We start from the raw sequence: 11088 nt of genomic DNA, 5'->3' as shown, positions 1-11088 counted from the left end.
ATCTTATAAAGATACACTTCTTACTTCTGGATCCTAGTTTTCCTTATTCATGAGTCTTATCATGAATGTAGGCAGCTAACCCTCAAGGTCTCAAATGACTCAAATTCAGCTTTCTGTCTGTCCAACGTTCATATAGGGTAGATGGAACTGATTTTGAAGATATTTTCTTAAATATATAGGCCGCAACTAATAATGCATCTTCCCAATAAGAGATTGGCAAATTAGCCTGCGTTATCATAAACCTAACCATTTCAAGAAGAGTCATATTTCTTCTAACCCCATTTTTCTATGGAATTCCAGGGATAGTTAGCTATCTAATAATCCCTTTATCATTACACATTATCTTGAACTGATCAGATAAATATTCACCTCCACGATCAGTGCGCAAGGTTTTAACCTTATGTTCTAATTGATTCTCAACTTTGTTCAAGTAATGAATGAAGCAATATAATTCTTCAGATTTGTAAGAAATCAAATACACATGACCAAAATGTATGAAGTCATCAATAAATATAATGAAATAAGAACTCTCATTTCTATTCTTCAGATTAATTGGACTACAAATATTCGAATGAATTAATTGTAATGGTGATTTAGCCCTAATAGTCTTTCCAAATGTTTTCCTAGTTATTTTTCCAGTAAGATAATGCTCACATATAGACAAATTAATCTTAACATGAGTGCCTAAAAGACCCTCTTTAACTAAGCTATTCATTTGTTCTTATCCTATATGTCCTAGTCCGGCATGCCAAATTTTATCATTAACATCACTAGTAAGAACAATGTTTAAAAAATGACCATCATTATTATTTGGTTCTACATCAAGAACCATAAAACTATTTGTTACATAATCATATCCAATTAACACAGAGTTGTTGGTTGATACTGGGAATATCGTATCGGTTCCCCTGTACAAAAATTTTGTACAAGTCATGAACCATTCCTAACAACTTATTGTATTCTTTAGAAATTAAATTAGGAATCGCAAGTGGAACTCAACATTATTGATTCCAAATTTAACTTATCTGTTCTTAGAGGTTTAGACTTGGATTGCAAGTGATACTTAACATTATTGATCCAAATCCACCCATGTTACAAATTCAATTAAATATTAATTTCAGAATACTGGCTTCTAGGTTAAATATGGCGAGGCACTAGACCTTCTTGGGTATGAGAGCATCCACCACTTCCTTGACAAAGCCTTTCAATGAAATTTAATATTTAATTTCTTTATAGTAAACCTAGGTTTAACCAAAAAGAACAATCGAATCACAAGATAAAAAAAAATAAAAATAAAAGAACACAAACTCGAATCACAAATTTGAAACCTATAATCATATGCCTCTTATGTTTGGTATTTCAAAAACTATATAAAGCAAACTAGTATGATGCAGAATAGAATTACTAGTTATACCTTTTTTTGTAAGCAACAATCTCTTGATTTTCTATCGTATTCCTCTTCTTATCTCGGTCGTCATTTGGGCGACGATCTACCGAGACGAGAACCACCCAAACTTCCTTCTTCTCCAACAAGTTTAGGCCACCACAAGAACTCTAAGAGAAGATGAGGTTCGGCCACCACCACCAAGCTCCAAGGGATGCTAGAAACAAAGCCTCCTATCTCTTCTTCTTCCTCTAACAATATCCGGCCACCAACAAAAACTCCTTGAGATGAAGATGCCACCGGCCAAGGAAGAAGAATAGGAGATGGAGAGGAAGAGAGGGGCCGGCCAACAACCAAGGAAGAGAGGAACTAATAGAAGAGATATTGTTATGAGGTGAGGCACCTCTATCCTCTCTTTTATATTCCTTGGTCTTGGCAAATAAGAAAAGTTTTATTAAAACTTCCTTATTCTCTTTGCCAATGAAAGGAAAGTTTAATAAAATTTCCCTTTCAAACTTTATATGGCTGGCCACCTTAATCCCTCCAAACAAGGAAAGTTTTAAACACAAAATTAAAACTTCCTAATTTGTTTCCAGAAATTTTTAAATAAAAATTTCTCTTTAAAATTTCCCTTCATAGTTGGTCATAAAAGGAAATTTTTATAAATTAAAATCTCTCTATTAAAACATGTGGATGATTTACAAAAGGAAAGTTTTCTCTAAAATTAAAATCCTCCTTTCAATCTACAAATAAAGAAAGTGATCCTGTCCGAACGCTAAATCAACGGACGCTGGGCACGTGGCGCTCTCCGCGTTGTTGACGTAGATCCCCGACCGGTCACACGGAGCTCCGGCGAACCTACAAAGAAGTCGGGCCGGGAAGGGGTTCCCGGCGACGACCCTCCGACGCTCAAGTCAGGCAAGTGGACAACAAAGAAGTGGCTCCAAATATCGTAGAATGCGTACCTCTGGCGAAGTGGGAGGCTCCTTATATAGAGCTGGGAAGGGGCTCATGCACACATACCGAGGCGAATACGTGTCCTCAGCCCATACCTCAGTATGGGCTTGTCAGGAAAGCTTACCTGACACCATACTGCTACAGTCCGAGCACATCTCTGATGGGACAGCGGTACCCTCTGTCATAAGATCCTGCGTATGGCCTGCTCGTTGGACATATCCGCTGTCAGAAGATGTTTCCTTGTCCTTTTGTCTCTTCTTACTCCATGCCGAGCGTCGGGCCGTCGGCAGTCCCCTCTCGTCCGGCCGGTCACATGTGCTGGTCTACTTGGGAGATTCCCAATAGTGTGCTCTGTGGAGACTTAGCAGTATTGCTACTTGATGCCTTCGGCCGAGCGAGCTACCCGCTCGGCCGTACGATCCTGTTCAACATGAGCGTCGGAACCCTAACTCCCGCCGGGGTGCCTTTGCCTTCAGTTAGACACCGGTAGCCGGTCGGTCCAACCTTTTCCGGTCGGCCGGTCGGCCGGTCGGTCCACCCTTCTCCGATAGTCCTGTTAACCCTTTGACCTCCACATGGTGTTGACTTCTTGGAACGGGGGTCCCCTGTTCTTACCGCCGGATCACTTGCCTCCCCTTCAAGTCTAGTCGAAGGAGGCGATTAGTCCGACTGACTGGACCATCAGTTGAACCGAGAGGCGTCCTGCAACTACCATCTGCTCGGAAACGAAGGGGGTAGCTAAAACGCCAGTCAACGACCACATTCCTCAGCATCTCTTCGAAGTTTTCACGAATCTCTATCATTAAGGTCGAGCACGCGCCCATTAAATGCGTTCCAGTGGCTGACTGCCACGTGGCGGTGCTGCCGTCATCGTACGGCGGCGGCGTGGTGCTCTGATGGGATCGAGGCGGTTCGAAATGAACGACGCGATGCGTGCTCCGATTCTCGCGACCTGGATCCAACGGTGGGGGCCGCTCGGGCTCCACCCTATAAAGCTCCGTTTTCTTCCTTCGCCGCACTCTTGCTCTTGCGTGCCCCCCACCTTCTCGCGTTCCAGCTTTCCGACGATCTCGCTCCTCTGGTTTCGACGATCTCCGGTGCTCTTTCTTCGATCCTCCTCTTCGTTGTAAGGTTCTCTTTCTTTCCCTCTTTGTTTCCGGCGTTTTCTTTGCATTTCTTTCCCAAGTTTTCGTCCTCGGGGTACTGTTCCGTTGCCATCTTCCTTCTATCCTCTTTCGTCCTTTTTTTGATTTCGTCCGCTCGGACAATGACTCATTCCTCTCAACCCGAAGACCAAACCCTCGGTCCATGGTACTATACCATGGCGTCGCACTTCGATCGGCGCGACATCGATGTCCTGATTAATAGTTTTGACATTCCCTCTGACCTTGGAATCATCCCACCCACAGACTCTGCTCGGCCCCACAAACTGCCGCGCGGAGCTTTTTGTGTTTCCGCAACCAGTTCACGGCCGGTCTGTGATTTTCGATTCATCCCTTTATCATTGATGTCTGTAATTTTTTCGACATTCCGCTCGGAAGCCTAGTTCCCAACACCTTTCACCTTTTATGCGGTGTTGTCGTCCTTTTTAAAATCCATAACATTCCCCTCCGACCGGAGGTTTTCTACTATTTCTATTACCCAGTCTGAGCCGGGCACTTACATGTTCCAGACTCGGCCCGGCTTAGTTTTCTTCAATAAACTTCCTTCTTCCAATAAGCATTGGAAAGAATTCTACTTCTACATTCGCCTTCCCGAGCGGGCTCCCTTCCGAACCCAATGGCAGGTCGGCCTTCCTCTCTCCCCAGAGCTCAAAAGGTTCAAGACCCGGCCGGATTATCTCCACGCCGCCAACATGCTTGCCGGTCTACGGTTTGATATCAACAAGTTTCTTCCAGAAGGTGTTATGTACATATTCGGGCTGAGTCCGATTAGAACACCCCTCCCGAGCGGCTTCGGTAAGAATTTCACTTGCACATTTGCCTTGCTTGCTAACTGATTTTTTCCTTTTTCCTTTGCAGCGAATATTGTCATGGAGTCGGTGATGGCTGGTATTCTGAAGAGGAAGGCGGCGGCACTTGAAGCCGCGGCGGCCAAGGAAATGGAGACGCTCGGCATCCAGCCGGTCGGCTCTAACGAAGAAGAGAGCGGGACAAATGGTGGGGAGTCGGCCGCTCAGGCTTCTCTCCCAGAGACAGCGACTGGCGCAAGTGCTAGCCAAGAGCCTTCCGCTCGGGGAGAGGGCTCCGTTCCGGAAGAAGAGCGGCCTATCCAGCAAAAGAGGCGCCGAGTGGAGACTCCCCTTCGGTCAGCCACGTCCGCGGTTCAGCAGTCCGTCCGGGTCACTGCAAGCGCTCGCGGCAAGGCTGCAGAGGTCGAGGCTATTTCGTCCGACCGGATCCCATCTCAATTGGACGCGCCGGCAGACCCTCTTGATGCAGCTCCCGTCAGCGTCCTTCCACCCGCTCCGCACCGAGTCCAGCATTCAACAATTTTATCTCAATTTTCAGCGCCGGCCTCCGATCCTCTTCCATCCTCCGCTCGGACGACCCCCGGTCATGGCCGCACTGTTAGGGTCACCCTGCATCTCCCCACCGAGGAGATTTTACCCGAGTCCGAGCGGCCAACTGCGCCTGAGCACACAATCACCCTGAAGGGGCCCCTAGCCGAGATGTGGGCCGACGCTCGGGCGCGCGTCGCGATGATCCCCCTTCGCAATTTGGCCAACAGCCACATGCAAGAGGCCACCGGGGTAAGTGTATTTTCTCTTAAGGCCTTTTATGCGATATTTCCGATCGGCTTATTAATGATTTTGTTAATTGCAGAGATGGGTAGAAGAGATAGCTGTCTCCAACCGCCTGGCAATGGTGGATGAAGAATTAAGAAAACTGAAGGCTGCCGGCGGTCCGTCGGGTTCCCAAGGCCCCTCTTACTCTGAGCTGCAGAAAGAGCTCAAGAAGGCTCAAGATTTGTTGGTGGCCAAGCAGAAGAAGACGGCCGATCAGGCCCACACATTGGCCGAGCTCGAGCGCGTCAATAAATCTCTAGATCGCAAGATAAGCCTGGCGACCGAGCGGAAGAACACAGCTATCTCCGACCTGGAGAAGAAGAATGTTGAGGCTCGGGGCTTGGAGGAGAAGGTTAAAGAGCTGATGGACCAACTGGCCAACGAGAAGGTTGCCCAAACGGACGAGGTGGCAAAGCTCGAGGCTGCTTTACAAGAACACAAGGCAGCCGCCGATGCTTCCCGAGCGGCCTTTAAAGAGTACCAGGAGGCCGAACCAAGCCGGGTCGCTGCCCTGAAACAGAAATACATCCGTTCGGCCGAATTTTTGAAGAAGGTCTACGAGCGGATGTACATGGCCTTCGAGCTTGCCATGAATGCCACGACGGAATACTTGAAGTCCAAGGGGCAACTTCCCGAGTCCGTCGTCATCCCGGCTAAGGACCAGGCGACACTTCTCAACAACATCCCGACGACGCTTTATGATTATATAGAATAGGAGTCTATATGTAATTTTGCCGTTCGGATTAAACTGTCACTTTTTGTAATTTGGCCGCTCGGCCTTAGTTTCCTTAATATGACATCCTTTTGCTTGCTTTGTCCTTTTGTTAGTCGATATGTGTGCTGTCCACTCGCCTCTTATCACACCTCTCGTGTTCACAAGGGATTTTGACGAAGTATTTTGCGTAACATTTCCGCTCGGCCGAGTATGTCCTGCTTCGAGAGAAGAGGTTGTTCACTGGATGTTGATGAAGTACCTTTAGGTATTGGGCCGAGCGAAACGTGTAGGCGGTCGAACGATACTGACTGCGAGTACCTTTGGGTACTTGTTCACAGTCTTCTTTATTCCCTTCTTCCGCTCGGAGGGTTTATAGTCGCCGGCTGGACTCTCGATTTTTAACGTCGAAGCTCGACGGTCTTCCACTCGGAGGGTTTATAGTGCCGGCTCGACTCGATTTTTAACGTCGGAGCTCGACGGTCTTCCGCTCGGAGGGTTTATAGTCGTCGGCTCGACTCGATTTTTAACGTCGGAGCTCGACGGTCTTTCGCTCGGAGGGTTTATAGTCGCCGGCTCGACTCTCGATTTTTAACGTCGGAGCTCGACGGTCTTCCGCTCGGAGGGTTTATAGTCGCCGACTCGACTCGATTTTTAACGTCGGAGCTCGACGGTCTTCCGCTTGGAGGGTTTATAGTCGCCGGCTCGACTCTCGATTTTTAACGTCGGAGCTCGACGGTCTTCCGCTCGGAGGGTTTATAGTCGCCGGCTCGACTCTCGATTTTTAACGTCGGAGCTCGACGGTCTTCCGCTCAGAGGGTTTATAGTCGCCAGCTCGACTCTTGATTTTTAACGTCGGAGCTCGACAGTCTTCCGCTCAGAGGGTTTATAGTCGCCAGCTCGACTCTCGATATTTAACGTCGGAGCTCGACGGTCTTCCGGCCGGAGGGTTTAAAGTCGCTGGCTTGACTCACGATATTTAACGTCGGAGCTCGACGGTCTTCCGGCCGGAGGGTTTATAGACGTCGGTTCGTCTCTCGATATTTAACGTCGGAGCTCGACGGTCTTCGGTCGGAAGGTTTATAGTCGCCGGCTTGACTCTCGATATTTAATGTCAGAGCTCGACGGTCTTCCGGCCGGAGGGTTTATAGACGCCGGTTCGTCTCTCGATTTTTAACGTCGGAGCTCGACGGTCTTCCGCTCGGAGGGTTTATAGTCACCGGCTCGACTCTCGATTTTTAACATCGGAGCTCGACAACCTTTAAGGCTAATTTTGACATTGTCGTTCGGCGAAGCTATTTGCCATCTTTATCATTTTGCTTCCTGCATTACAAGGACATAGGCGACCAAAACATATATAAAATTACACCAGCGCACCTCTCACCCAGCTCGGTACGGCTGGAGATGATTCGCGCTCCATGGTCGATCCAACCGCCGCCCGTCTTCATCCTCCAGATAATAAGCACCCGAGCGGAGCTTTTCGATGACTTTAAAGGGGCCCGCTCAAGGAGCCTCCAGCTTGCCAACGTCGCTGACCGACTTTACTTTCTTCCAGACAAGGTCGCCAACTTGGAATGCTCTAGGGATCACATGCCGGTTGTAGTTTTGCTTCATCCGCTGTCGGTACGCCATCAGCCGGACGATCGCCTTGTCTTGGTCTTCATCTATCAAGTCCAGCTCCATGTTTCTTCGCTCGGCGTTATCATCATCATAATTCTAGATCCGGATGGACTCGATGCCGACTTCAATTGGGATAACCGCTTCGCCGCCGTACACCGAATGAAATGGTGTGACGCCCGTTCCTTCCTTTGGGGTCGTGCGGATGGCCCATAAGACGCCCGGCAGCTCGTCCACCCAGCTACCTCCCAGGTGATCAAGCCGAACCCGAAGAATGCGAAGAATCTCCCGATTGGTTACCTCCGCTTGGCCGTTGCTCTGGGGATACGCCACGGAAGTAAAGTGTTGCTCGATGCCATAACTTTTGCACCATTCTTCGAGCTGCTTCCCTACGAACTGTCGTCCGTTATCAGATATGAGCCGGCGAGGGATGCCGAACCGACAGATTATATGCTGCTAGATAAACTTCTTGACCATCTGCTCGGTGATCTTGGCTAGTGGCTCGGCCTCCACCCATTTGGAAAAATAGTCGACCGCCACTAGTAGAAACTTCCGCTGTCCGGTCGCCATAGGAAACAGACCCACAATATCCATTCCCCATTGGTCGAATGGACAAGACACGGTAGCTGCTTTCATTTCCTCCGCCGGTCGGTGGGAGAAGTTGTGATACTTCTGGCAGGAAAGGCACGTCGCGACGGTCCGAGCGGCGTCTGCTTGCAGGGTTGGCCAAAAGTATCCGGCCAGCAGGATCTTCTTAGCCAACGATCGTCCGCCCGAGTGCCCTCCGCACGATCCTTGATGTACTTCTTGGAGGATGTATGCCGCGTCTTCCGAGCTCACACATTTCAAAAGAGGGAGGGAGAAAGCCTTCTTGTAGAGTTGGTCTCCAATGAGTGTGAACCGACCGGCCCTCCTCCTTAATTGCTGGGCTACTTCCCGATCGGATGGTGTTGCCCCCGACCGAAGAAATTCTATGATGGCTATCCTCCAATCGTTTGGAAACGCGAGGCCCTCCATCCGGTCGACGTGTGCCACCAAAGATACTTGTTCAATTGGCTGCTGGATGACGACCGACGTTATTGAACTTGCGAGTTTGGATAACTCATCTGCCACTTGATTTTCCGCTCGGGGTATCTTCTGGATAATAACTTCTCTGAAATTGGCCTTGAGCTTTTCGAAGGCTTCCGCATAGAGTTTGAGCCGAGCGTTGTTAATCTCAAAGGTGCCTGAGAGCTGCTGGGCGGCAAGCTGAGAATCTGAATAGAGCGTCACCCGACCAGCACCCACATGCCGGGCGGCCTGTAAGCCGGCTATAAGGGCCTCATACTCTGCTTCGTTATTTGTAGCTCTATAATCCAGCCGGACTGATAAGTGCATCTTTTCTTCTTGAGGAGAGAGTAATAGTACACCAATCCCGCTTCCGAGCTGAGTGGACGATCCGTCCATAAATATTTTCCACATAGCTTCGGGCTCTGGCCTTTGCACTTCGGTGATAAAATCTGCCAAGGACTGCGCCTTTATCGCCGAGCGGGGTTGATACTGAATATCAAATTCGCTCAACTCCGTTGTCCATTTGATGAGCCGACTGGATGCTTCTGGGTTCAACAACACTCTTCCCAAAGGGCTGTTCATCCGGACGATGATAGTATGAGCCAAGAAATAGGGACGGAGGCGCCGAACGGCGAGGACCAAAGCAAAAGCCAGCTTCTCGAGCCCGGTGTAGCGAGATTCTGCGTCCTAAAATATGACTTAAGAAATACACGGGTTCTTCTCCGCTCACCCTTACTAATGCCGAGCCCACTGCTTGCTCGGTCGAAGATAAGTAAATACAGAGCGACTCACCCACAGTTGGCTTGGCTAACACAAGCAGAGAATTAAGATATGCCTTCAGTTCTTCAAACGCCCGATCGCATTCTTCATCCCAATGGAACTTGGTAGCCTTGCGCAAGATTTTAAAAAACGGGAGACTCCGATCGGCCATCTTCGAGATGAATCTCGACAATGCTGTTATCCGACTGGTTAAGCGCTGTACTTCCCTCAGATTTCTTGGAGGCGGCATATCTTGTAATGCTTTCACCTTGCTGGGATTTGCCTCGATGCCCCGCTCGGTCACTATGTAGCCCAAGAAACGGCCGCCTTTTGCTCCGAACAGACACTTCTGAGGGTTCAGCTTAACTCCATACCTCCTCAGCGTTCGGAAAGTCTCCTCCATGTCTTTAAAGAGATCTGCCGATCGGACGGATTTGATGAGAATATGGTCCACGTATACTTCCAAATTTCGTCCGATCTGCTCCTTGAACACTTTATTCATCAAGCGCTGGTAGGTTGCCCCTGCATTCTTCAGTCCGAACGGCATTACATTGTAGCAGTATGTGTTGTCTGCTGTAACGAAGCTAACCTTCTCTTGATCTTCTCGGACGAGCGGCACTTGATGGTAGCCTTGATAAGCGTCGAGCATGCATATCAACTCGCATCCGGCTGTGGAGTCCACCAGTTGATCGATTTAGGGCAGAGGATAAAAATCCTTCGGGCATGCTTTATTGAGATCTCGGAAATCGATGCACACTCTCCACTTGTTGCCCGGCTTGGAGACTAGTACCACGTTCGCCAGCCAGCTCGGGAACTGGACTTCGCGTATGTGGTCGGCCTCCAGGAGCCTCTCGACCTCCGCGCGGATGATGGCATTTTGTTCGGCGCTGAAGTCCCTCTTCCTTTGCTTCACCGGCCGAGCATCCGGTCGGACGTGGAGCTCGTGCTGCGCTATACTCGGTGAAATTCCGGGCAGCTCATGCGTCGACCACACGAAGACATAACAGTTTCTCTGGAGGCATTTGATCACTTCCTCTTTCTGGCTCGCCCCCAAATCGGCCGCAATGAATGTGGTGGCCTCCGATCGGGTCGGGTGAATCTGCACTTCCTCTTTATCTTCATAAACCAAAGAGGGTGGTTTCTCGGTTATAGCGTTCACCTCGATCCGCGGCGTCTTCCGAGCGGAATTTAGTTCAGCTCGGACCATCTCGACGTAGCATCGCCGAGCCGCCAGTTGATCTCCTCGTACTTCTCCCACTTTATCTTCCACCGGGAACTTGATTTTCTGGTGGAAAGTGGAGACGACCGCTCGGAACTTGCTGAGCGCCGGTCGCCCCAAAATGACGTTGTACGCTGAAGGGGAGTCGACTATGACGAAGTTGGCAGTCCGCGTCCTTCTGAGCGGCTCTTCTCCCAGTGAAATAGCCAGTCGAACTTGTCCGACCGGCAGGACTTCGTTGCCCGTAAACCCATAGAGGGGGGTTGTCATGGGCTGCAGCTCGGCTCGATCAATTTGTAGTTGGTCGAAGGCCTTTTTGAATATGATATTGATCGAGCTTCCTGTATCAATGAAAACGCGGTGAATAATGTAGTTGGCTATTACCGCTTTGATGAGGAGAGCGTCGTCATGCGACACTTCGACTCCCTCCAAGTCCCTGGGCCCGAAGCTGATTTTGAGACCGCTCGCCCGTTCTTGGCTACATCCGACCGCATAGATCTGAAGCTGTCTGACGCTCGCCTTCCTTGCTCTGTTGGAGTCTCCTCCGGTCGGCCCACCAGTAATAATGTTGATTTCGCCTCGGGAAGTGTTGCTTCTATTTT

Source organism: Zingiber officinale, chromosome 4A, assembly GCF_018446385.1.
Source record: "Zingiber officinale cultivar Zhangliang chromosome 4A, Zo_v1.1, whole genome shotgun sequence".
Classification (NCBI taxonomy): Eukaryota; Viridiplantae; Streptophyta; class Magnoliopsida; order Zingiberales; family Zingiberaceae; genus Zingiber; species Zingiber officinale.
This window is presented reverse-complemented; position numbering follows the sequence as displayed.